This window comes from Taudactylus pleione, unplaced genomic scaffold (assembly GCF_031769625.1).
Source record: "Taudactylus pleione unplaced genomic scaffold, aTauple2 ptg000556l, whole genome shotgun sequence".
NCBI classification, from domain to species: Eukaryota; Metazoa; Chordata; class Amphibia; order Anura; family Myobatrachidae; genus Taudactylus; species Taudactylus pleione.
The window spans coordinates 12,692,159-12,717,391 of NW_028284958.1; positions in this window are offsets into that span (position 1 = coordinate 12,692,159).

Consider the following 25,233-nt stretch of genomic DNA (forward strand, 5'->3'; position numbering starts at 1 on the left):
TACTGCAGTAAAAAGCACTCAGTATCATATAAATAAGGCAATCGGTATTTGCTAGGACAATATTATTAATAAAATCTGAGTTGCATTAAACAATCAAAAACAATTAAATACAGATGCCAAAGTATTAAAGTACTAATTAAGTTGTTAAATATAAACATCTGTTGTCTTCCCCCTAAAAAAAATTATGGGAATCTGTTTTCGTGCTACAAACAAGTTGTAAATATCAAATAAATAATGCTAATAGATTGCAGCAGCTGCACTACTAATTGTAATATCTGAGCTGTAATAGAGCATGGTTGCACCCTGTGCCAGCCCCGCCCATTAAGCGCCTGTTATCATGACGTTGCGCACATGACATCATTACATCAAGCGGAAGGGGGCGTGTTCAGCTGCTTCGAAGAGTGCAGTGCCCTTGACCATGCATCATACTGTGCAGGGTGCCCATCTGGAGCATCCACAGGACACTCTGCGGGTATTGCAGCAGCAATCCTGGATGCAGGGTGCCATTCCAGGCTAACCAGGTGCAAGGGCCCACAGAGTCTCTGCACTCTATGCGACAGCACCAGTCACCTCTAGCTAGTTAAGGCCATAGTAATATCAGAGTGAGGGATCAAGATATACTCAGCCAATCAGAAACAGCTGCTAATTGTCATCATCAGTGTACCAAGGCCAGATTAAGGCTTGAGGGGGCACCTGGGCAATTAAGTTGTGGCGCCCCCTCTACTAAGCTTGACACCTAACCACAATGACCCTTGCTTGCCCCGCAGTGCCCCTGCCAATATACCACATGATGCCCCCCGCCTTATGTCCCACAGTCCCCCCCTGACTACTCACCTACCTCGATTAGTCACACCCCTATTAAATTCTTATGGCTGTCACAGCTCTGTGTTTTGCATACACAGCACTTTCAGTACAGCTGCATACAGTGCAATGTCACTCCCGAGTCCCCTCATAAGTGATCAGCATCACGGGCATGATGAGCATGTAGAACACAGAATAGTGGCAGCCCTCGTCCAGGAACAGGCAGGGCCACACTTACCCTGTGGGATGGGCCTCTGTATGTGGGAGCCCACAGCGACCGAACTCTATCGCCCCCATTTTAATCTGGCCCTGGTGTGTACTTTGTGCCATGGGTCAAGCAACATTAAGTTGTATGCCTCCTGACAGGTACATATGCATCTCTGTTGTGATCTGTATGAGACTCATTTGCATGAAAAGCCCTTACTATACCTGGTTAATACTTGCATGATACATCCCTCTTGCATTCCACCTCTCAATTTACAGGCACTGTCCCGCCATCCAAACGAAAAGCCACTGTGTCCTGCATGTTGAGAGATCATTCTCTCACCTGCTGCTTTACATAGGAGGTAAGCATTCATGTTGGGAAGTATGCTTAATTACAGGCAGGAGTGTGGGAGTATATTCATCTCTTATCTTATCTTGGAGCATGATTCACAGATGGAGAGATTTGCAGAGCTGCACACAAGTGACTGTCCGAATTCATCCCTCTCTGTTGCAAATGCAGATGAAGGTGTCAGACACCTCCTTCCTGCATTTGTGAGCCCAGCATTGCGACCGGCGTGGCATGCTGGGATCACCATTGAAACCACCTTGATCGATGGATGCGGTGGCAGTGGTGTAGCGTGGAGCCATGGCGCCCAGAGCATGCTATTGGTATGTGCCCCCCCTCTACTGAATTTTGCTAAAGTGGGCATGGCCAGCATGCGAGTCTAATTTGAAATGAAAAACAAAATCAAGAATTGTCTATAGAGAGCCTCTTTTGCTGGATAATAAATGCACCCTTTGCCACCCTCAACCCGCTTCTGTCCTCCATGTGGCTTTGTTTACCCCACCCTTCTTCGCCCAGGGCATAATGCTATGGGGATGGTCAGCTCAACCCACAGCTGGCAATATAAATGGCACAATTATAAAAAAGCCTCCTCCTATATGTTTTGTATTTCCCCCTAGGGATAGCGGCAGAGAGGGAAAGAGACAGATAGAGATAGACAAATGAGAGGAGAGAGATTGAGATGGGATGTAGTTATAATCCCGGTGGTCAGGATGCTGGCACTTACAATGCCGGAGCTGGAATTCTGACACCTGTCAGAATCCTGGCACCAGCATCCCAACCATCGTAACCCGATGGTAACTATTGGGGTTAGGGGGATGGTTAGGCTGTGAGGGAGAGTGGTAGGGTTAGGCTGCGGGGAGGGAAGGTTAGGTTTACTCTGCGGGGGGGAGGGTTAGGCTGCGGGGAGGGAGGGATAGGTTTTAGGGATAGGATTAGGATACTTACCGGCAGGCATCATTATCCTAACCCTGTCAGGATGCTGGCATCAGAGTTCTGACCTCCTGGATCCTGAGCGCTGGCATTTCATACCCAACCCATTGAGATGGGCAAAAGAGAGAGTGGGAAATACAGTGAAAGAGAATGGGCAGAGATAGAAAGATAGAGACACATATAATGCCACAGGAACTGGGTTAAAGAGAGACAGACAGGGAGAGAATGAATATAAGAAAGTAAATCAGAGTAAATCATTACATTTATATTTTACAGTGTTCTGTGCTGTGGAACATCAGCAACAAATAATTAAGAAAAGCATCAGATAGGGCTAAAATTAAGAACAAGAGAAAAATAGTATATAAATGAGAAGATGATGAATAAAGAAATCATTCTCTTGAAGGCATGGAGGCATGATACCCCAGTCCAGTTACCCAAACATTTATAAGTTTAAATTGCCAACCTCTATATTAGTTTATTAAAAATGCTGTCTATGACATCTGCCAAAACAGGAGTACAAACCTACCAATTGCTCTCTGGCTGTGAGGCCATGGATAAAATAAAGGCAGTCCAGTGCCAGCAGCAGCTTGCAGAGGGCACCTGTCCAGAAGTAATTACAGTCACAGACAAAGAGGCGGGCAAGGGATGGAGGCAGACAGGAGGCGGGTGAGTAGGTCGGTGAGGACAGGAAGTTGGCGAAGAGATGGGTGAGGAGGCATGCTAGTAGGTGGCAGAGGACTCGAGGTGTGCAAGGACTAGAGACAGGTGAGAAGACAAGTTGGTAGACAGGAATGGACTGGAGGCAGGTGAAGAGGTGGGCAGGTAGGCATGACTGGAGGTAGTGAGGAGATGTACGGGTAGGTGGGAGAAGAGTGGATGGGGGCAAGGAGACCGGTGAGGAGGCATTCTGGTAGCCAGGAGAGGACTGGAGGTGGCTGAGAACTGGGAATGGATAAAGAGGTGTGCAGGTAGGCAGGAGAGGACTGGCTGGTGGGAGGGAAGTGGTCAAGGAGGAGAGCTGGAAGGCAGAAGAGGAGGTAGGCAACTAGGTGGGGAGTTGAGCGTGTGAATATAAGTTAAAAAAGAGTAACTGAGTGTTATTATAATTAATAATTATGGTTATTATAATAAACTGGTGGCATCCCTACATACCTCTTGGATTCTCTCCCTCACGCCCCTCTTTTCTTTTTCCTCTGCTCCCCTATTTTCTCTTCTTTTACTTTGTGTGTCACAGCAGCAGGGTCCTTACTTGCAGCCCACTGCCTCACTAGTAGGCTAACACCGGTGACATCTCTCCCCCCCTTAACCGCTCGTGACCACAATCTACCCACCCAACCCCACCCCGCTAGCGGCTGCAGCCTCCTCCCGCCTAAAACAGTGAACCAGGGTCCACGGCCTCCCTTCCCCCCAGCGCAGTCTGCCTCTTAGGCGCTTAGGTGTGGAGGCACTGTCTGTGACTGAAGGAGCAGAGGAGGAGGCGATCAGGGAGCCCCGACTGCCAGAAGCAGAAAGCAGTGCACCTGAAGCAGGCACTCAACAGCCTGTCATCGTTTAAACAACTGCCTGGGTAGACTTCAGCCACATCCAGTGCCGTCTGAACTGATTGGTGCCTGGAGCATGTGTTCCACTGGAGCCGCCCTCCCTAAGCCTCTACGTGATGGTAGCTCCTTTGGTCAGGTTGCGGGAGCTGAAGCTTCCCGCAGCCTAACCGGGTGTTGGTCACGCAAGAGGCCAGAAATCTGCATCCGTCAACGTAGCCCCTGCCGAAAAACATAGTCCCTCCCGAAAAACGGGGACGACGCGACCCCGTTTCAGAGAACAGTGACCAGCCCCGCCCCCGCTCCACCACCCAAATGCTGCAGCATGTCAGTCATGCTGCGGCTTGGGGTGGGAGGTTTTGCTAGCGTAATCATAGGACCAATACTGTACAAGCGCAGACTGTACGTTCAACATTGGATGAACTTACATCTCTGAATCAGGCCCTTGGTGTTAATAGATCACTAATAATAACAGTCTCTGGGAGGATCACTGATAATAATGATTTCTTATTATCTGACATATACACAAGTTCCCTTTGTACCAACGTGTCCTACTTATATAGATCGAAAAGTTGTTAAAAAATATATTACACATAGGCTGACAAAAACCCTCATTATGTCGCAAATCTTTTCCAGGCCCACAAAATAATGTCACCTACAGTACTATTTACTATGACAATGTTGCCTCTGCATGACTATCGCTCACCCACTAAGTGGTTAGCTCATAACAGCAATAGGACATCACCCACACAACACTACTTAGAGGTAAAGATGACCCGGTGTAGCTTGTCATAGTTTAACAGAGTACAGCCTTGGATATTAAAGTGCACCTGTATAATGCTTCCAAGATTTCAAGAGGTCTGTAGATTTTATTGTATTGTACTGCAGCTAATGTCCCTAGCGCAATATTCTTTAATCACTACTGCTGTGCTATAGCTGCCTAAATAGACTACTTTTCAATGCTTAATGTAATTGAAAGTCATTTTGTATCTCAGCTTTATTCACTGAAAAATCTATTCAGATGAATCCTTTTTGCTATATACGTGTGTGGGATGTCGCAAGTTTTCCCAGAATAAATTGGCACAAGACAGAAAACTGTAGAAAAAAATTTGTGAATATGCTTCTCTCTACCATTAAGATTTATAATGATTTAATAATGTCTCTATATTTTTTACTTGGCACCTGTTGAATTGTTGTACTTGCCCATTAGCACTCCATTTAACAGCGAGAGCTAGTTCATAAATTTATCTCTCCTACATGTAGAATGAGCTAAAAGACACAAAATTAGCTTTTAAATTTAAAAGAATTAAGATCTGTGATATGCGCTGTTTTCTATTTGGCATGTTCTGCCAGGACTATCTGTGTCCACATTAAGCTGCAAACTGCGCCTTGAAATGTGTTTCTCCACTGAAGTGCCATAGAACAAAATGCACTTCATTAAAGTAATTTTGTGAAGTGGAAATGACCGTGTGTCCCTCTGCACTGCAAGCAGCACTTTAATTGTTCCCTCTCTCACCTCTTTATCTCTTTCCTATAATCTAGCTCTGCAAAATAAATCCTTACATTTCAACATCTCTACAATACCATTGGCTTATGTATAGTGGCGGCACCAGGTGGGGCTGCACGCAGTCCAAAATTCAAATAGGGGAGCCACACCAATTGCTCTTCCAAACGCTGCAAATCATCGCCGGCCGGGACTCACTGGCAGTTGGTGTGGCTCCCCTATTTTAATTTTGGTCTATGCTGCAACCCCACCTCTAGAGCTGCCACTGCTTATGTATCAAGCAATGAAAAGCGTGGAGGAGTGGACCAGTGGAGAAGTTGCCCATAGCAACCAATCAGCTCCTACATATTATTGTATAGACTGTACTTGGTAAATGTTACTTCGAAGGTGATTGGTTGCTATGGACAACTTCTCCACGCTTTCCACTGCTTGATACATAAAGCCCTTTATACGTACGGCGCTTACTCAATACTTTGCAAGGATGCCCTCAGCCAATTCCCCCATTAGTCAGTGCAAAATTCTGCTTCTCTGCAAACACCTTTTTCTTGCTCAGTAAACTTCTGTGTTCTGGAGAAATCATAGGTGCACCAGCACAAACAAGATTCCACTGCACTGTATCTCCTGCATTTTAGTGAATGTAGCCCTTTGGTTGGTATTTTATTTAGAACTAGTGATATTGTAGCTCCCTGTCAAGAATATTTTACTGCAATGTTACGTAGCGAATAGTGAAAACAACCAAATCCATATACATAGTCAATGACATTGAAAGGGAAATGCGGGGACGCGCATCGGAGTCGCAGAACACACAAAATACACCTATTTTCACACGACTGGTCTGTCCAACCTGTTGTAACTAGCCATTATCATGTAAAAAATTGTCCCGTGTATGGGCACCTTAAGACTGACTAGATGGTCTGCTTATCAAATGTTTCAACACTTAGTTGAAACTAACAATACCTGTGTATAGAGAATACAGCTTGGAGTGGCTATAATCTTACCTACTGTACATATCTGTCTGTTATTACCCAGTTTTGTTCTATTAATGTTTACAATTGTAAAGCGCAACAGAATATGCTGCACTATTAAAGAAACTGTTAATAATAATAATAATAATAATAATAATAATAATAAAAATAATAATAATAAATAATAATAATATACTGAATATGGTGGGTGCAGCAGAGCCTCTGTGGATTGTATTTAAACAATGTGGTCTCTCTCTCTCTCTCTCTCTCTCTCTCTTCTAACTGACTGACTGACTCATCAATGCCCAGTCCGAACCACTGGACACAGAAACATGAAAATTGGGGAGTATATTCCTTCCATGACATACGTGTCCACTAAGAAGGGATTTTTCAAAATTCGACTCCTAAAGGGGGTGAAAAGGCCTAAAATGTTTCCTCCCCCTGTGCAATGTCCTGCCTGACTGTCTCATCGTGGCTGCAGCCCAGGTCATAGTCATACACCAACTGTCATCCCCAAGTGCTGCCAAACATCACTGGCAGTTGGTGTGGCTCCCCTATTTGAATAGTGAGGGAAGGGAATGTGTTACTACATAGGTGAGAGAGGAAAATGTGTTACTACACAGGTGAAGGAGGGGAATGTCGAATGTGTTTGCTACGGGATGAAGGAAGGGAATGTGTTACAACACAGGTGAGGGAGGGGAATGTCGAATGTGTTTGCGACGGGATGAAGGAAGGGAATGTGTTACCATAAAGGGGAGGGAGGGGAATGTGTTACTACAGGGGTGAGCAGGGGTGGGTGTGGTATAAAAGGTCAACAGTGTCTATATAGACACCAGATGTTAGACAGTTAATGGGTCAACTGGGACAAAAGGTTGACACACTAAAGGTTGACATGTAAGAAGGTTGACAGGGTCAAAAGGTCGACACAAACATGACAACACATGTTGTTTTTTGTTTTCTAACCTTAATCTTACCCTCCCCTTGGTGCCTAACCCAAACCCACTCTCCTGGTGCCTGACCCTAACCATCCTTTCTAGTGCTAACCCTAACCCTCCGGTAAGTGCCTAACACTCCCTCCTGGTGCCTAACCCTAACCGTTGGGGTAAGTGCCTAACCCTAAACCTAATTCTAAAAAAAAAAAAAAAAAAAGAGGGTTGGACATTTTTGAGTAGACCATTTTTGTGCTGACCTTTAGACCTGTTGACCATTTGTACACATCGCCCTTACATGCCGACCTTTAATGTATCCACCTTTTGACCATGTCGACCTTTTGTCACTGTCGATCTATTGACTGTTTGACTGTCTAACATCTGGTGTCTATCTAAACATTGTCTACCTTTTTACTGTCTATCTATTGTCTGGAATCCAGCAGGGGTAATATGTTACTACAGAGGTGAGGGAGGGTAATAAGTTACTACAGTTGTGAGTGGGGGTGATGTTACTACAGGTGTGATGGAGAGTTTGTATTTCTACACAGGTGAGAGAAGAGAGTGTCGAATGTGCTATAACACGGACGAGAAGGAAAAAGTGTTACTACAGAGGTGAGGGAGTGAATGTGTTAGTACACTGGTGAGGGAAGGTAATGTCTTACTATAGCAGTGATGCATTACTATAGAGGTGAAGGATTAATATGTTATTGTGGTTGTAAGATGGAAATGGAAACTGTAAATCCCTACCCAGGGATTCCGGCACTCACAATAATGTTGCCAGATTCCTGACATCCCGACTACCGGCATCCCGACTGTAAGTATTTGGGTTAGGGTTACGGACTAGGGGAGGGGTAGGGATAGGCACTAGAGGGAGGGTTAGACTGGGTTGGGGGGTTAGGGATAGACTGCTGGTTGGGGGAGGGGAGGTTGGGTTTAGTCTATGGGGTAGGGTTAGGATACATAGGATAGAGCACTATCACATTACCTGTTGTTATGCTGTCCTGAGGAAGGGGACATAATTCTGAAACGTTGACCAAGCATTAAAGACCCAAGTTTGGATTCACTGTTTTGCAGCTTCTGAGTGCCGCCTCTTGGTTTTGGATTCTATGTTGGGGGGCACTGACCCCTGAGGAGGGCATCGGGGCCAGTTACAAACCAGCTGATTATAGGTGATTGGAGTGCTGGGGCAGATTGCTATGATATATATCTCTCTATATATATAGATATATATATATATATATATATTAGGGGTGAGCGGGTTCGGATTTCTGAAATCCGAACCCCGCCGAGCCCCCCCGATCCGAGTCAGATCCGAGCCAGGCTCGACTTTTCCCGCCTGACTCGGATCTGAAATCGAGGCAAAACGTCATCATCCCGCCTTCCGGGTCTCGCGGGTTTTGGATCCTATATAAGGTACCCGCGTCGGCGCCATTTTCTCGCTCGGCTGTGGACAGTGAAGAGGGAGGGTGGGAGTTAGGGCTGGCTGGGCTGTGTAGTGTAGTGTAGTGCAGAGTAGTGTTGTGCTGTGCTGTGCTGCGCTGTGCTGCTGTTGTCCACTACTTCAAAGTCCATAGGGGCTGGCTGTGTTGTGCTGTGCTGCTGTTGTTAATAGGGGCTGTGTCCACTACTTCCAAGTCCATAGGGGCTGGCTGGACTGTGTTGTGCAGTCAGTTCTCCATAGGGGCTGTGTCCACTCCCAAGTCCTGTGCAGTGTCCCAGTCCTAAAGGGGTGCTGTAGTGTTGTCCAGGGGTTGCTCTGTCCATCAGGGGTGCTCCTCCCAAGTGCTAAAAAAATAATATTTTTTCTGTGTTTGTGAATTGTGTGCGCAGTAGCCGCACGTGCATCAACAAAGTAGTGCCAAGCGTGCGCCTGTGTCATAAGTAAAGGGCCGGCTGGCTTGACCGTTAAAGGGTGCTGTAGCCCCCAAAGTACACTCCAGTCCAAACCCCCCAAAAAAATATTTTCTGTGTTTGTGAATTGTGTGCGCAGTAGCCGCACGTGCATCAACAAAGTAGTGCCAAGCGTGCGCCTGTGTCATAAGTAAAGGGCCGGCTGGCTTGACCGTTAAAGTGTGCTGTAACCCCCAAAGTACACTCCAGTCCCAACCAAATAACAAAATATTTTCTGTGTTTGTGAATTGTGTGCGCAGTAGCCGCACGTGCATCAACAAAGTAGTGCCAAGCGTGCGCCTGTGTCATAAGTAAAGGGCCGGCTGGCTTGACCGTTAAAGGGTGCTGTAACCCCCAAAGTACACTCCAGTCCAAACCCCCCAAAAAAATATTTTCTATGTTTGTGAATTGTGTGCGCAGTAGCCGCACGTGCATCAACAAAGTAGTGCCAAGCGTGTGCCTGTGTCATAAGTAAAGGGCCGGCTGGCTTGACCGTTAAAGGGTGCTGTAACCCCCGAAAGTACACTCCAAACCAAATAACAAAATATTTATTCTGTGTTTGTGAATTGTGTGCGCAGTAGCCGCACGTGCATCAACAAAGTAGTGCCAAGCGTGCGCCTGTGTCATAAGTAAAGCACCGGCTGGCTTGACCGTTAAAGGGTGCTGTAACCCCCAAAGTACACTCTAAACCAAATAACAAAATATTTTCTGTGTTTGTGAATTGTGTGCGCAGTAGCCGCACGTGCATCAACAAAGTAGTGCCAAGCGTGCGCCTGTGTCATAAGTAAAGGGCCGGCTGGCTTGACCGTTAAAGGGTGCTGTAACCCCCAAAGTACACTCCAGTCCAAACCCCAAAAAAAAATATTTTCTGTGTTTGTGAATTGTGTGCGCAGTAGCCGCACGTGCATCAACAAAGTAGTGCCAAGCGTGCGCCTGTGTCATAAGTAAAGGGCCGGCTGGCTTGACCGTTAAAGGGTGCTGTAACCCCCAAAGTACACTCCAAACCAAATAAAAAAATAGTTTCTGTGTTTGTGAATTGTGTGCACTGTGGCTGCTCGTGCATCAACAAAGGAGCAGCGCCAAGCGTGCGCCTGTGTCCCATAAGTAACGAGGCGGCTGGTTCATTTCTTAAAGGGTGTTGTAACCCACAAAGTGCACTACTCTCCAGCAAAAATAAAAAAATATTTTCTGTGTTTGTGTGCGCTTTAGCCGCACGTATATATCAATATAACATAAATGGAGGACCAAACTTTCTCTGATAAAAATAAAATAGGGAAAGATCAAGAACCTCTTCCTCCTAGTGCTGTTGCTGCTGCTGGGAGTTGTTCATCATCCCAGAGAGGAAGTAGGAACACCACCACTTTTACTAAACAATTGACCCTCCAACAGTCCCTAGCGATGAGGATGAAGTACGACAGCAGTCATCCTGAAGCAAAACATATAACTGAGGCCTTGACTGCTATGTTGGTGTTAGACGTGGGTCCAGTATCCGCCATTAGTGCAGTGGGATTTAGACAATTGATGGAGGTAGTGTGTCCTCGGTTCCAAATCCCGTCTAGAATCCACCTGCATCCTCAAAGCAGCAGCGACAAGCGTGCGTCTGTCTGTTAAAGGGTGGTGACACCCTCAAAGTGTGCTACACAAACAATTAAAATATTGTTCTTTTTTTTTCTGTCTTTGTGAAATGTGTGGGCTGTAGCCACACCTGCATCCTTAAAGCAGCAGCGACAAGCGTGCGTCTGTCTGTTAAAGGGTGGTGTAACCCTCAAAGTGCGCTCCACAAACAATAAAAATATTATTTTTTTTTCTGTCTTTGTGAATTGTGTGAGCTGTAGCCGCACTTGCATCCTCAAAGCAGCAGCGACAAGCGTGCGTCTGTCTGTTAAAGGGTGGTGTAACCCTCAAAGTGCTCCAAAAAATAAAAAATATTTTTTTTATGTGTTTGTGACTTGTGTGCGATGTAGCCGCACGTGCAGCAACACAGTAGCAGTGCCAAGCGTGCGCCTGTGTCATAAGTCAAGGGCCGGTTTGGACATCTGGTCCGGACTGAAGGACGTGCCAACAATTTCTGACAAGTCTACTGTCACTGCATATGATACTGTCCTCAAAGCAGCAGCGACAAGCGTGCGTCTGTCTGTTAAAGGGTGGTGTAACCCTCAAAGTGCGCTCCACAAACTATTAAAAAATTCTTATTTTTTTTTTCTGTCTTTGTGAAATGTGTGGGCTGTAGCCGCACCTGCATCCTTACAGCAGCAGCGACAAGCATGCGTCTGTCTGTTAAAGGGTGGTGTAACCCTCAAAGTGCGCTCCACAAACAATAAAAAAATTCTTATTTTTTTTTTCTGTCTTTGTGAAATGTGTGGGCTGTAGCCACACCTGCATCCTTAAAGCAGCAGCGACAAGCGTGCGTCTGTCTGTTAAAGGGTGGTGTAACCCTCAAAGTGTGCTCCACAAACAATTAAAAAATCTTATTTTTTTTTCTGTCTTTGTGAAATGTGTGGGCTTTAGCCGCACCTGCATCCTTAAAGCAGCAGCGACAAGCGTGCGTCTGTCTGTTAAAGGGTGGTGACACCCTCAAAGTGTGCTCCACAAACAATAAAAATATTCTTCTTTTTTTTTTCTGTCTTTGTGAAATGTGTGGGCTGTAGCCGCACCTGCATCCTTAAAGCAGCAGCGACAAGCGTGCGTCTGTCTGTTAAAGGATTACATCGGTGACAGCATCCAAGTAGGCATGTCAGACAGTCCGTACCTGTACTGGCAGGTAAAAGAAGCAATTTGGAGGTCCCTGTACAAACTGGCTCTATTTTACCTGAGTTGCCCCCCCTCCAGTGTGTACTCCGAAAGAGTGTTTAGTGCAGCCGGGAACCTTGTCAGCAAAAGGCGTAGGAGGTTGCTTCCACAAAATGTGGAGAAGATGATGTTCATAAAATGAATTATCAACTCTTCCAGGGAGACCAGCCTCCAGAACGTACAGAGGGACCTGTGGTTGTGGATTCCAGCGGGGACGAATTAATACTCTGTGAGGATGAGGATGTACACAACACTAAAGAGGGTGAGGAATCGGAGGATGAGGACGATATCTTGCCTCCATAGAGCCAGTTTGTGCAGGGACCGATTAATTGCCAGCTTGTTTTGTGGGGGCCCAAACGAACCAATCATTTCAGCCACAGTCGTGTGGCAGACCCTGGCGCTGTAATGTTTGGTTTGTTAAAATGTGCATGTCCTATTTATACAACATGAGGGTGGGTGGGAGGACAATTCCATCTTGCACCTCTTTTTTTTTAATTATGTACTGTTTGGGGCCTAGTTTTTCAAACTGCCATCCTGTCTGCCACTGCAGTGTCACTCCTAGATGGACCACGTGTTTGTGCCGCCCACTCGTATCTCTTAGCATAGTCATCCAGCTACCTCGGTGCAACCTTTTGGATATAAAAACACTATTGTGAGGTGTGAGGTGTTCAGAATAGACTGGAAATGAGTGGAAATTAAGGTTATTGAGGTTAATAATAGCATAGGAGCAGAAAAACACACAAATTCTGTAATTTTAGCTGTTTTTATGCTTTTTTTAAAAAAAATACAGATCCAAAACACAAAACCCAGAACCCAAAACACGGAAGGGTGGTTTTGGCAAAACCAATCCAGATCCAAAACACGAAGAAAGATCCAGATCCAAAACCAAAACACAAAACACGAAAAGTGGCCGGTGCACACCCCTAATATATATATATATATCCACCAGCCATAACATTAAAACTATTAATAGGTGAATTGAATAACATTGATTATCTCCTTACAATGCAGCCTGTCAAGTGAACACTCACCTTGAAGCTGATGTGTTGGAAGCAGGAAAAATGGACAAGTGTAAGTATCTGAGCGACTTTAACAAAGGGCTAAATTGTAATGGCTAGATGTCTGGGTCACAGCATCTGCAAAATGGCAGGGCTTGTGGGATGTACCCGGTATGCAGTGGTTAGTACCTATCAAAAGTGGTCCAAGGAAGAACAGCCAGTGAACCAGCGAAAAGGGTCATGGGTGCCTAAAACTCATATACTGTATGTGTGTGGGGAGCCTGACTGAGCCGTTCCAACATAAGAGCTACTGTAGCACAGATTGCTGAAAAAGTTAATGCTGTCTATGTGCCAATGGGTGCCCAATCTCTGTGACCCAAGGTTAACTAGTGGGTTTTCCAACTTAACCCAAAGGAAATATAATTGAAAACAGGAGGGTACTGTATCTCTGGGAATGAGAATGGATAAACGAAATGTAAAAATACCAATATAATTTTCACTATTGTAGACAACAATGTTTAGCGGAATATTTAAAAACACAAATAATTTAAAAATAATTGAAAAATCCCGTGTTAAAATAAAGCATAAAAGAGAAATGAATTTCTCACTTAAAACTGCAACACGTTTCACAGCACCTGGCTGCTTCCTCAGGCAGTGTCAAATGCTTTATTGCAGTCGATGATCGATGGTCACGATAGTGATCCGATGCTGCTTCTTAGGATGCAGCACTTGCATCTGCCATGATGGCAGGAGGCGGCTTTTGGCATCATACAAAAGAAGCAGCAGCAGCGACGCTAACAGTGTCCAATTCTGATTCAGACCATGTGTTTGCCAGGTAGGATTCCCCACTACGAGGCTGAAGTGGTAACAACACTGTACTTTGCAGCCATGGTTATGATAGAAGATAGTGCAGTTAGCCCTTTTATATAAACACCTAGAACAGAATGCTTAGCGGCTGACAGGTTTACCAAACAAGATGAAAACACAATGAAAATGCTCATTTGTTTCCAAGTAAAAGGAAATGTTCCCACGTGTTTGGACATCTGTACACCCAACATGTGGCAGTTATAGTGCACAGTAATCAGTGCACTTAACATGCTCTGGGAAATTAAGATTTCCAAAGCCTCAATTCCTTGCATTCTTCCGGAACACAAGTATGCACAGCCGGCCACGAATCAATCCTTTCTAAATATATTGCCGCAGTTTGATTACAAATAACATACTTAGCAATGTGTCACTCAGCCTGTGATGCTGAAGGATGCACAGTGTTGTGTATGAGATTAAAAAAAAAAGTATTTATGCCTCATTCATAAAATTGTTGATGAAGCATTTCAATTAAATCACTTTCTCAGTATATATCAATGTCAGTAATTATATTGGGAAATGGAGACATATGTCTTCAATGTAACGTATTTATTGAAACAACTGGCTAAAGATATGAAAATCAGTTAAGATCTCGGATAGTGAATATGGGATCTATTATCTAGAGTGCTTGAGACTTTTACTGGATAAGGGTATTTTTCTGTAATTTGAAGCACTATGACTAAAATATACTAAACTACATTTACAAATGACACCTGATTGACCACCTTTGTCCCTTTAATTCTCCTCCTATTTAAATGGTTTAGCATTGCTCCTTACCGTGACTCAAGAAAAAGCCACCTGCTTATCATACTCATGTGCTTGACATTATCATTAAACAGCCTTAATTATTTACAATTATTTCTTTGTTTCTAATGTACCGAGTGATCTGGATAAATAGTTTCCTGAAAGAAAAGCTCATATGGCTATATATACTAACTGTTAGATTTTCAAAGCCATTGACAATTGGAGGCTGCGACCGATGGATTTAAAGAGTATGTTATACTTATCTAATCTAGCCCCAGTTGTCAAGATGAATGTTCATAACCCAAGTGAATTTTGATTGTTCAATATTGTCAATTCCAAACAAGTTGGTTAACCATTGCACCATTGACTGGGCAATATGAAAACTGAGTCTCTATATAGGAAGTGCTACAATGCGGCGGCCGCTGCTTTTTTGCTCACCAAGTTCCGTTGTGCTTCATATACAGACTCTGTCGCAAACACAGACATACAAGTGTCAAATTAATCAGTGCAGTCTTCTGGGGCGTCCTAGTACATTGCATTGTGACAAAGACGCATTTTTGGGTAAAAAAGATGCCCGGTGCTAGCAGATTCACACGGGACCTGGTGGCACACTTCACCAGGCATCTCATGGAATTTTCAGGCTAGATGTATGAAGACAGATCTGTATCTGCAGGAGTCTCAGAGGTGCATCGAACACCAGGGAGTAAAGACGCATGAACCAGGTGCGCATGTGCAGTAGTGCATGTGGAAGGTCAGGCCTCTTTGTAAGCCATAGCAGGTCCTAGAGACCGCCGGCTAAGTTACGTGTTTGCACTGAGGATGGGGGCAGTGCAGGAGTGCTCCTCATCCAGCAAGAATTAGGCTAAAACATGCAAAAAAATTGTACGTTAACATGCTCAATGTCGACTTTCATACCACACCTGCCAGATCTATTAAAAAAAGTACCAAAAGCCATGTAGTAGGTATCCTGCACGCTTTAGACAGTTAAGGGTGATTATTCGTCAATAAAAGTGATGAATTTTTATCAGGTTTGCGTACATCTCTGAATGAGGCCCATATGTATAAATCAGAGCTCACACGAGAGCCTACTGTATGTAGGAAAGTCTCCTCTGTGAATCTCTCCATACATGCTGTCAATTCATTCCCTGCACTCCGAGAGGATGTCATAAAACTCTCCTCCTAAAGGTTGTGAGATTAATTCAGTGAGCGTAGGGAGCCACATCCCAGTGATGGTCTTTATTGCTAGGGCTTAGTAATGCCATATAATGCTTTTGTTAGACTGGAAATTTTATAAGTGGACTTTTTTTTTCTGCTGCAATATAACTTCAATTCATTGTGTAACAGCTAAGTATGAGGGCACCTTTATGTTGAGGTACATAGTGGGCCTGATTCAGAGCCGGACGCTCTGAATCAGGGCGTTGTTTTTTTTTCTTTTGGTGCAGCCCCCGGGCCGCTCGCATAGCTGTGGGTGACCACCCACAGCTATTGCGAGCGGCCAGGTGATGGTCGCGATGGTCTCTACCATCGCGACCATCGGGACTTGTGCAAGGGTCTCGTTCCCGCAAGCCCCAGTGAGCTTATGGCTCTTAATAGAGCCGGAAGCTCACCACTGACATCGCTTGTCAGTGGGGCTGCCCCCAAATGGCAGACGTTCCATCGGGGACGCCTCTGTTTGGCCAGCCACCCCCCCTGCCCGCCTCCAAAACGGTGCGAGCTGTCAATCAAATTCGACAGCCGCCCCCTTTTGGTGCGAGACCCTGAGTGACGGAGCGCCCGTCGCTAGCCGGGTCTCGCGCATGCGCACATCGGAGCCGGCTCCGGCGTGCGCATGCGCAGTGGCCAAACATCGACCCGCTCGTGAGTGGGTCTGAATCAGGCCCACTGAGCGATGTGTACCTAGCCGATACGTTAGCCTGACGGGCTGACATATCAGATCCTGGGTACACATTAGAATGATGTAATAAACAACGAAACAATCCCTCGTTCCGTTCTTTATGTGTAGCACATCAAACCTGAAGACATCGCATGTGAACGCCGGGAACGCGTATATCGTGCGTACACACTGCACGATATGTTGTTACAATGTGGCCAAATCAGCCAAATCGTAACGACATTGTCTCAGTATGTACCCCGCTTTAGCAGCAGCCCAGACTGCTAGAATTCAGATAGCACAAGTTTGGCTGTTTTAGAAAAGTTAGGTTGTAAAAGAAAGCTCTACATACAGAATAGCATCTGAAAGGTAAAATGAAGTGAAAGGATGATTCCTGGAGAAAAGGTGAATGAGAGCTTGTGTGAAACTGAATGGAAAGTAGCCAGTTTTCAGAGAGAGGTTGAAGAGGGTTAGACAGAGTTAGGTAAAAAACAAACTTTCATTGATTTGATTAAACATGGATGATTGATAACCTGTGGCTACGTGTGTTTTCTTTTCTCCGGGCAGTGGCAAAAGTGTTTATTTTCATTCAGCCCACCACTGTGTGGAAGTAGCAGGTCTGTTTTAGTAGGGTTACAAGTATTTTTGGGGTTTCGTATAGTTACTGTACTAATAAGAAAGATTTAGTGACTTCCCACCAAATAAGGGTTTGAAGCTAATATTTTGTTACATTATATAACAACCTAATACGTGTATATACAGTAGAGTAATACGTGTATACACAGTAGAGTAAGAAACATGTCCATGAGAAAAATAAAAATTTTCTTAAAAATATATTTTTGCTATTATATAAAAAGGTTAAGTAATATTAATGCTAATTATTATTATTATTAGTAGTATTATTATATTAAATGTATTGCTGGTAAATGTATAATAATTTTAATATAATAATAATGATACTGTATCAAAATAATTATAATAAACAATTTAAACATAATTTTTGTATGTTTCATTTGATTCTGGTTTCTTGGTTGGAATATATTTCTAAACAAATAGTGTAACAGCAACTGAAAATCATCAACAGTTGTTTCATGTTCATAACACATTCAACCAATAAATATCTGGATTGTGACTACACTGTGGGCACTATAAGTTGTAGCTACTTTTAGAATATTACAGTTTGTTATATTCTCTCTTTCTAAAGCTGGCCACAGACATAGCGATGTGTTCACGATCCAACATCGTGCACGATTTCCCTTGGAAACTCTCCTCGGCAGCTCTGCACACGATTTGGTATTTGCAGTTTCCAATCTTCAAATGATCTATCGTGCAGCCAGACATTTCTCCAATGCATTTGTATCCCAGATTGGCAGATCTGCCGTACAACACGGCAGATCTGAAGATGCGATGTGCATCACGATTTTCTCACGATTTGGCCATTTTTTACATGATCTGTCATTCCAATGTGTCGGAATCGGTCAGATCGGGTAAAAAATCGCCATGTGTGTGGCCAGCATAAGGGAAAGGTACTACAATACTAACTAAACTAAACAAAATGACATATAACATGGACAACAGGGTATAACGTACCATGGGGTAGTATTGTAGTTGAAACATAACCTTTTAGATGAGCTGGCTTTGGATACATATCGGGGTATTTATATAATTATAATTTTGCAGGAAAACAGCATTTCTCGTAGGATATCTGTAAGTATTATGTGTCACCAGGATGTACAGAATGTATGGGGGTGCGTACAGCAAACTGCAAAAGCAGCCGCCATAGGTTCCTATCAGGAACGGCAACAGAAATCTTGGGGCCCTGTACACTGATGTCTCTGGGGGACCACCCCCCACTTTAAACACCCATACCCCCGCCGACACTACCAACTTCATATTTCATATGGATAGATAGATAGATATATTTATATATAATATATATATATATACATACACACACATATACAGTACATATACATATATTTATATACATATATATACATATATAAAAACATATATTATATATATATATATATACATATATACACATACACATATATATATATATATATATATACACAAACATGCCTTGAAGAAAGATGTAATAAACATCTGAAATGTCGCTCAGTTTAACAAGCTTTTGGAAGTGTTTTATCCGTGGAATGCTGCCCTCTTTGCCTATGTTACATATATATATATATATATATATTAGGGGTGTGCACCGGCCACTTTTCGTGTTTTGTGTTTTGGTTTTGTATCTGGATCTTTTTTCGTGTTTTGGATCTGGATTGGTTTTGCCAAAACCACCCTTCCGTGTTTTGGGTTCTGGGTTTTGTGTTTTGGATCTGTATTTTTTTGAAAAAAAGCATAAAAATACTGTAGCTAAAATCACATAATGTGTTGGTTTTTCTGCTCCTATGCTATTATTACCCTAAATAACATTAATTTCCACTCATTTCCAGTCTATTCTGAACACCTCACACCTCACAATAGTGTTTTTATGTCCAAAAGGTTGCACCGAGGTAGCTGGATGACTATGCTAAGCGACACGAGTGGGCGGCACAAACACGTGGCCCATCTAGGAGTGACACTGCAGTGGCAGACAGGATGGCAGTTTGAAAAACTTGGCCCCAAACAGTACATAATGCAAAGAAAAAAAAGAGGTGCAAGATGGAATTGTCCTTGGGCCCTCCCACCCACCCTTATTTTGTATAAACAGGACATGCACACAACTGTGGCTGAAATGATTGGTTCATTTGGGCCCCCACAAAACAAGCTGGCAATTAATCTGTCCCTGCACAAACTGGCTCTACGGAGGCAAGATGTCGTCCTCATCCTCCTCAATCACCGATTCCTCACTCTCTTCGGTGTTGTGTACATCCTCATCCTCACAGAGTATTAATTCGTCCCCACTGGAATCCACAACCACAGGTCCCTCTGTACGTTCTGGAGGCTGGTCTCCCTGGAAGAGTTGATAATTCATTTTATGAACATCATCTTCTCCACATTTTGTGGAAGCAACCTCCTACGCCTTTCTCTGACAAGGTTCCCGGCTGCACTAAACACTCTTTTGGAGTACACACTGGAGGGGGGGCAACTCAGGTAAAATAGAGCCAGTTTGTACTGGGGCCTCCAAATTGCCTCTTTTTCCTGCCAGTACAGGTATGGACTGTCTGACATGCCTACTTGGATGCTGTCACCGATGTAATCCTTTTACAGACAGACGCACGCTTGTCGTTGCTGCTTTGAGGATGCAGGTGCGGCTACAGCCCACACAATTCACAAAGACAGAAAAAAATGAGTTTTTTATTTCCTGTGGAGCGCACTTTGAGGGTTAAACCACCCTTTAACAGACAGACGCACACTTGTCGCTGCTGCTTTGAGGATGCAGGTGCGGCTACAGACCACACAATTCACAAAAACAGAAAAAAAGGATTTTTTTATTTTTTGTGGAGCGCACTTTGGGGGTTACACCACCCTTTAACAGACAGACGCACGCTTCTCGCTGCTGCTTTGAGGATGCATGTGCGGCTGCAGGCCTCACAATTCACAAAGACAGAAAAAATAGAAGAATTTTTTATTTTTTGTGGAGCGCACTTTGGGGGTTACACCACCTTTTAACAGACAGATGCACGCTTGTCGCTGCTGCTTTAAGGATGCAGGTGCGGCTACTGCGTATACATTTCACACACAAACACAGAAAAAAAAGAAGAATTTTTTATTTTTTGTGGAGCTCACTTTGGGGGTTACACCACCTTTTAACAGACAGATGCACGCTTGTCGCTGATGCTTTGAGGATGCAGGTGCGGCTACAGCCCAAAAAATTCACAAAGACAGAAAAAAAATTATTTTTTATTTTTTTTGGAGTGCACTTTGGGGGTTACAGCACCTTTTATCGGACAAGCCAGCTGGCCCTTTACTTATGACACAGGCGCACGCTTGGCGCTACTCCTTTGTTGATGCACGTGTAGCCACAGTGAACACAATTCACAAACAGAAAATAATTTTTTATTTTGTTTGGAGTGCTCTTTGGGGGTTACAGCACATTTTAACTGTCAAGCCTGCCGGCCCTTTACATATGACACAGGCGCACGCTTGGCACTACTTTGTTGATGCACGTGCGGCTACTGCGCACACAATTCACAAACACAGAAAAAATATTTTTTTTTGCACTTGGGGGGAGCACCCCTGATGGACAGAGCACCCCCTGGACAACACTACAGCACCCCTTTAGGACTCGGACACTGCACAGGACTTTGGAGTGGACACAGCCCCTATGGATAACTAACTGCACAACACAGTCCAGCCAGCCCCTATGGACTTTGGAGGAGTGGACACAGCCCCTATGGACAACAGCAGCACAGTACAACACAGCCAGCCCCTATGGACTTTGGAGTAGTGGACACAGCCCCTATGGACAACAGCAGCACAGCGCAGCACAGCACAGCACAACACTACACTGCACTACACTACACTACACAGCCCAGCCAGCCCTAACTCCCTCCCTCCCTCTTCACTGTCCACAGCCGAGTGAGAAAATGGCGCCGACGCGGGTACCTTATATAGAATCCAAAACCCGTGAGACCCGGAAGGCGGGATGATGACGTTTTGCCTCGATTTCAGATCCGAGTCAGGCGGGAAAAGTCGAGCCTGACTCGGATCGGCCTCGGATCGGGGGGCTCGGGGGGGTTCGGATTTCAGAAATCCGAACCCGCTCACCCCTAATATATTTATATATATATATATATATACATATATATATATATATATATATATATATATTTTATTGCAATGTCAGAATGGAAATTAAATAAAGTGGTAATCCACTTACCACTGTCACTGATGATGCAGGCTGCCACTCATCTCTTGCTAACTGACAGTGCTGCAGCCTCAGGGGTGGGGAGGGTGTATTCATCAGAGCGAACAGTGGTGCTGCTTGGGCTTGCAACCAGGTTGCGCTGCTCCTGCTCTTCGTAGGTGGCTCCTGCGGCGGCAATGAAGGTGACAGAAGGACCGGCATAGGGTGTAATGAAGACGCGGCAATGCAGTGTCATTCATTACAATGACACATGCACACACCAGGTGATGGGGAGGAGTCACCAGGGGTGGGTTGTAATGGAGCCTCGACAGTGTCATATATTACATTGACACATGCACACACCAAGTGACAGGGGGGATCACATGGGTGGGGGTCGTGGCTTGTGTTACCCTTGCCGGCTTTATTCATTGTTCATTTTCTATTTCTACCTAGTCCAGCGGCACCGGACGGACCATGCAGTCGCTATGTAAATAAAAATAAACTGCCTCTCCGAACCACAGGGCCCCCCTGAGCCTCGGGGCCCGGGACGGGTGTACCCTTAGTTCCCGGGCCTGGTTCCTGTGCAGTCTGATAAATGGACAAATTTACCAATCAGCAAATCCGGACTGAAGCAAAGTGGTAGCGTTAGCTGAGGCAGACTATCAGAGCCCATGTCCCAGCAAGAGAAATTTGCTAAATTCAATGAAAAAAATATTAATTATTGCTTTGCAAATTAGTAATTATAGTATCAGAAAATGGAACATGTGGGATGTGATAAATATATGAAAAATATGCCCCATAGTGTTTCTCATCACACCTGTGTCATATTACTTCTGATCCCATCATATATTATTAGCCTGAAATGCCTTTTTTTCTTTATGCCCAGACAATTCATCAACATCAGGTGTCCATTCTGCTGGTGGGATTCATTTGTGGTTTGGCTTCATCATATTCTCCAATTCCGTAAATGTCTCCAATTTCTTCTTAAGGGGTAATGTAATAAGTTGTGATTTTTTGGCATCTTTTATGTTGCTGAAAATCACGGTGAGATTGTGGTGACGGTGGCCAACCGGCCAGCGATGTGTGGCAGGTTATGAGCCTACACATCGCTCACATTCCAGAATTATCAGCATATTTTTAAAAAGAAATAAATAAAATATAAAACGAATAGGGTCTCATCCTAAAAGTGAATACAGCATTAGTGCATCTACCTAAACTGGTATAAACTGGTATTGAAAACATCAGGGGCAAATAACATGGTTCCCCCCCTCCCCCCCCCCCTAAAAAAATGGCATTACCAGCCTGGACTGGTAGCACTATAGCAGTGGAGACTGATAGCGCAATGGCTATTCCCCACTTTTTGGGTGGTGGGTGTAGTGCTAATAAATATGTCTAAAGGAATGAATTAACACTCTTCCTTACTTGCGCACTACAGGTACCAGCTAACCCTGTCATTTAAATATCTGTCAGTGCATGCTGGCACATGGAGAACCACAAGTGCCAACATACTCATGCAAAGAAAAAATATTATAATAAAGGATGCACACACCACTGAAAAATTGCTCACTACTCACTTAGGGCCTGATTCAAACCCGGTCGCAAGCGCTGAGCGCTTGCAACCGGGTCGATGGTGGCCCAGAGCGCATGCGCACTACAGCGAGCGGCCATGATGATGGTTGCGATGGTCAAGAGCATCGCGACCATCGGGCTTGTGATGAGACACTTGTGGTAGGATCTTGTGGCCGCAAGCCCCAGAGAGCTTTCGGCTCTAACAGTGCCGGAAGCTCTCCACTGACATCACTTGTGATGTCAGTGGGGCCGCCTCCAAACGATAGGCGTTCTCATGGGAACGTCTCCGTTTGGGCAGCCACCCCCCGGCCCGCCCACCAAAGGGGGCTAGCTGTCACTCAACATCGACAGCTCGCCTCCTTTGTTGCGAGACCCGGAGCGACGGAGTGCCCGTCGCTATGCGGGTCTCGCGCATGCGCACGACGGAGCCAGCTCCGTCGTGCGCATGCGCTCTGGGCCACCATCGACTTGGTTGTGAGCGCTCAGCGCTCGTGACCGGGTCTTAATTACTCCCTAAGTGAGTAATAAATATAGGAAAGAGTGATGTGTATGGTGTCCAAGTTTTGTCTCGATTGCAATTTTTTTTACAGGTGCTGGTGGGCGTTGTCTGTCATGGCATGCTGGCACTTTTGATTCTTCAGACGCCAGCATGTCCTGGCAGCCACTTAAATTGGGAATAATAGGGCTAACTGGGACATGTAGTGTGCCCATAAAGAGGAATATTAATTGTTCCTTTGAAACATAATTTACTCTACTCCCAATGCACAATGGGTGTGGGAAATGGCCCCATGGGTAATCCAATTAGGTGCGAGTTTGTTTCATGAAACTCACACATTTCACATAAATGCTCGCTCCCAAGAAACGCTCAATCCAATTCGAAATGCCAACTTGTGCTACTCGCGGGAAGGGTGTGTGCGAATTTTCTATAGCATGCAACTTGGGAGTAGGGCATGAAAAAGTGGGGAAACCATCCTGGACCCCCAAAAAGTGACAATTATGTTAGCAGAATCATACATAAGGCTATTAGTAGGGTAAAAGGAAAGTACTGGATGTTTTCAAATGGTGTCAAATGGCTGATTTGTGCATTTTTTATAAAAAATATTATAGAAAGAAATGTTTTTCGTTTAATCTCATGACATGTAATTATTGGGTCAATTAAGCTAAATGAAAACTTCTAAATGTTTAATTAGTCATTAGGGGCCTGTCCAAGGGGTTCTGCACTGTCAGCCTGATTCAGCAAAGAACGCACGCTACCAGACGCATGCTCCCAGCCGCTGCGAGAATATGCTAATCAATGCATACGCACGGAGACTGCAGCACAAGAAGCAGACACCCAGCAAAACATAAAGCTACCCACCTATGCCGTGATTGACAGCGTCAAAATCGGGAACATCGAGTCCCATTGAAGCTGCGTGTAAGTCAAGGGTAGACCTGACCCTGCCGCAGGACTTGAAAAATTCCTGCTTGCAGAGAGACGCCCGGCTGCGTGCGGCGCCGCTGAGATTACTTTATGCACACATCTGCGTTCGGCCTACCACCCCCCCTGTCACCACCCACTAATGGCACTTCCTGTCAATCAACATCGAAGGTATCTGCGGGCTCCCTGCATACTCTGAGAGAGCCATTACCGTAATCAGCGACCTGTTCGCGCAAGCGCAATGCGATGCATACGCATATCGCAAACATCGGCTCGCACTGTGCGTTCTCTCACTTGTGTTGCTTGCTGAATCAGGCCCTGTGTTCTGACATTTTTACCTTACAATAAAGATTTTTCCTACCATCTCACACTCTGCGAGTTTGGAATAGGATTGCAACTGTACTTCGCAGTGCGAGTTTGCCGTGAAAATGACTCGCACAAACCAGCTTTCACCTAATTGGATTCATCCAATGGACTCCCCAACTTTTCCAATATCGGCCTAGTCAAATGGACACCAATGTTTTTTTTTTTATTTATTTACTTTAAACATTATTTTAGATTAGGTTCAAAGCGAGATAGCTGCATTACCAAGCCACATCCTCGGCAAGTTTACAAGTTGCAGCCTATTAGAGTTGACAATTTAAATGTTTGCCATTAAAATAATCGGGACATCAACTTGTCTCGCGTTGAGATTGATTCTGGCAGGTTTTGATTATTTTACATATATTCACATTCTGTTACATTTGGCGACTTGAAACTCAATGCAGAATTGCACCAGTTTTTAAAAAGTCAGAGATTATTATTTTCCCCCTTAGTAGCATTTCATCGATCTCAGCAATGATACTAATAATTAGGGATGAGCGGGTTCGGATTTCCGAAATTCGAACCCCCCCGATCCGAGCCGGGAACCGAGCCCGACTCGGATTTTCCCGCCAGACTCGGTTCCCGGAACGAGGCAAAACATCATCATCCCACGAGATAGAAAAAGGAGGGGGGTTTATGTTTGTTTTTTATATCATCATCCCACTATTGTACGCTGCCCTTCATCCAAATAATTATTACAGGGGCTGCCCTGTGTG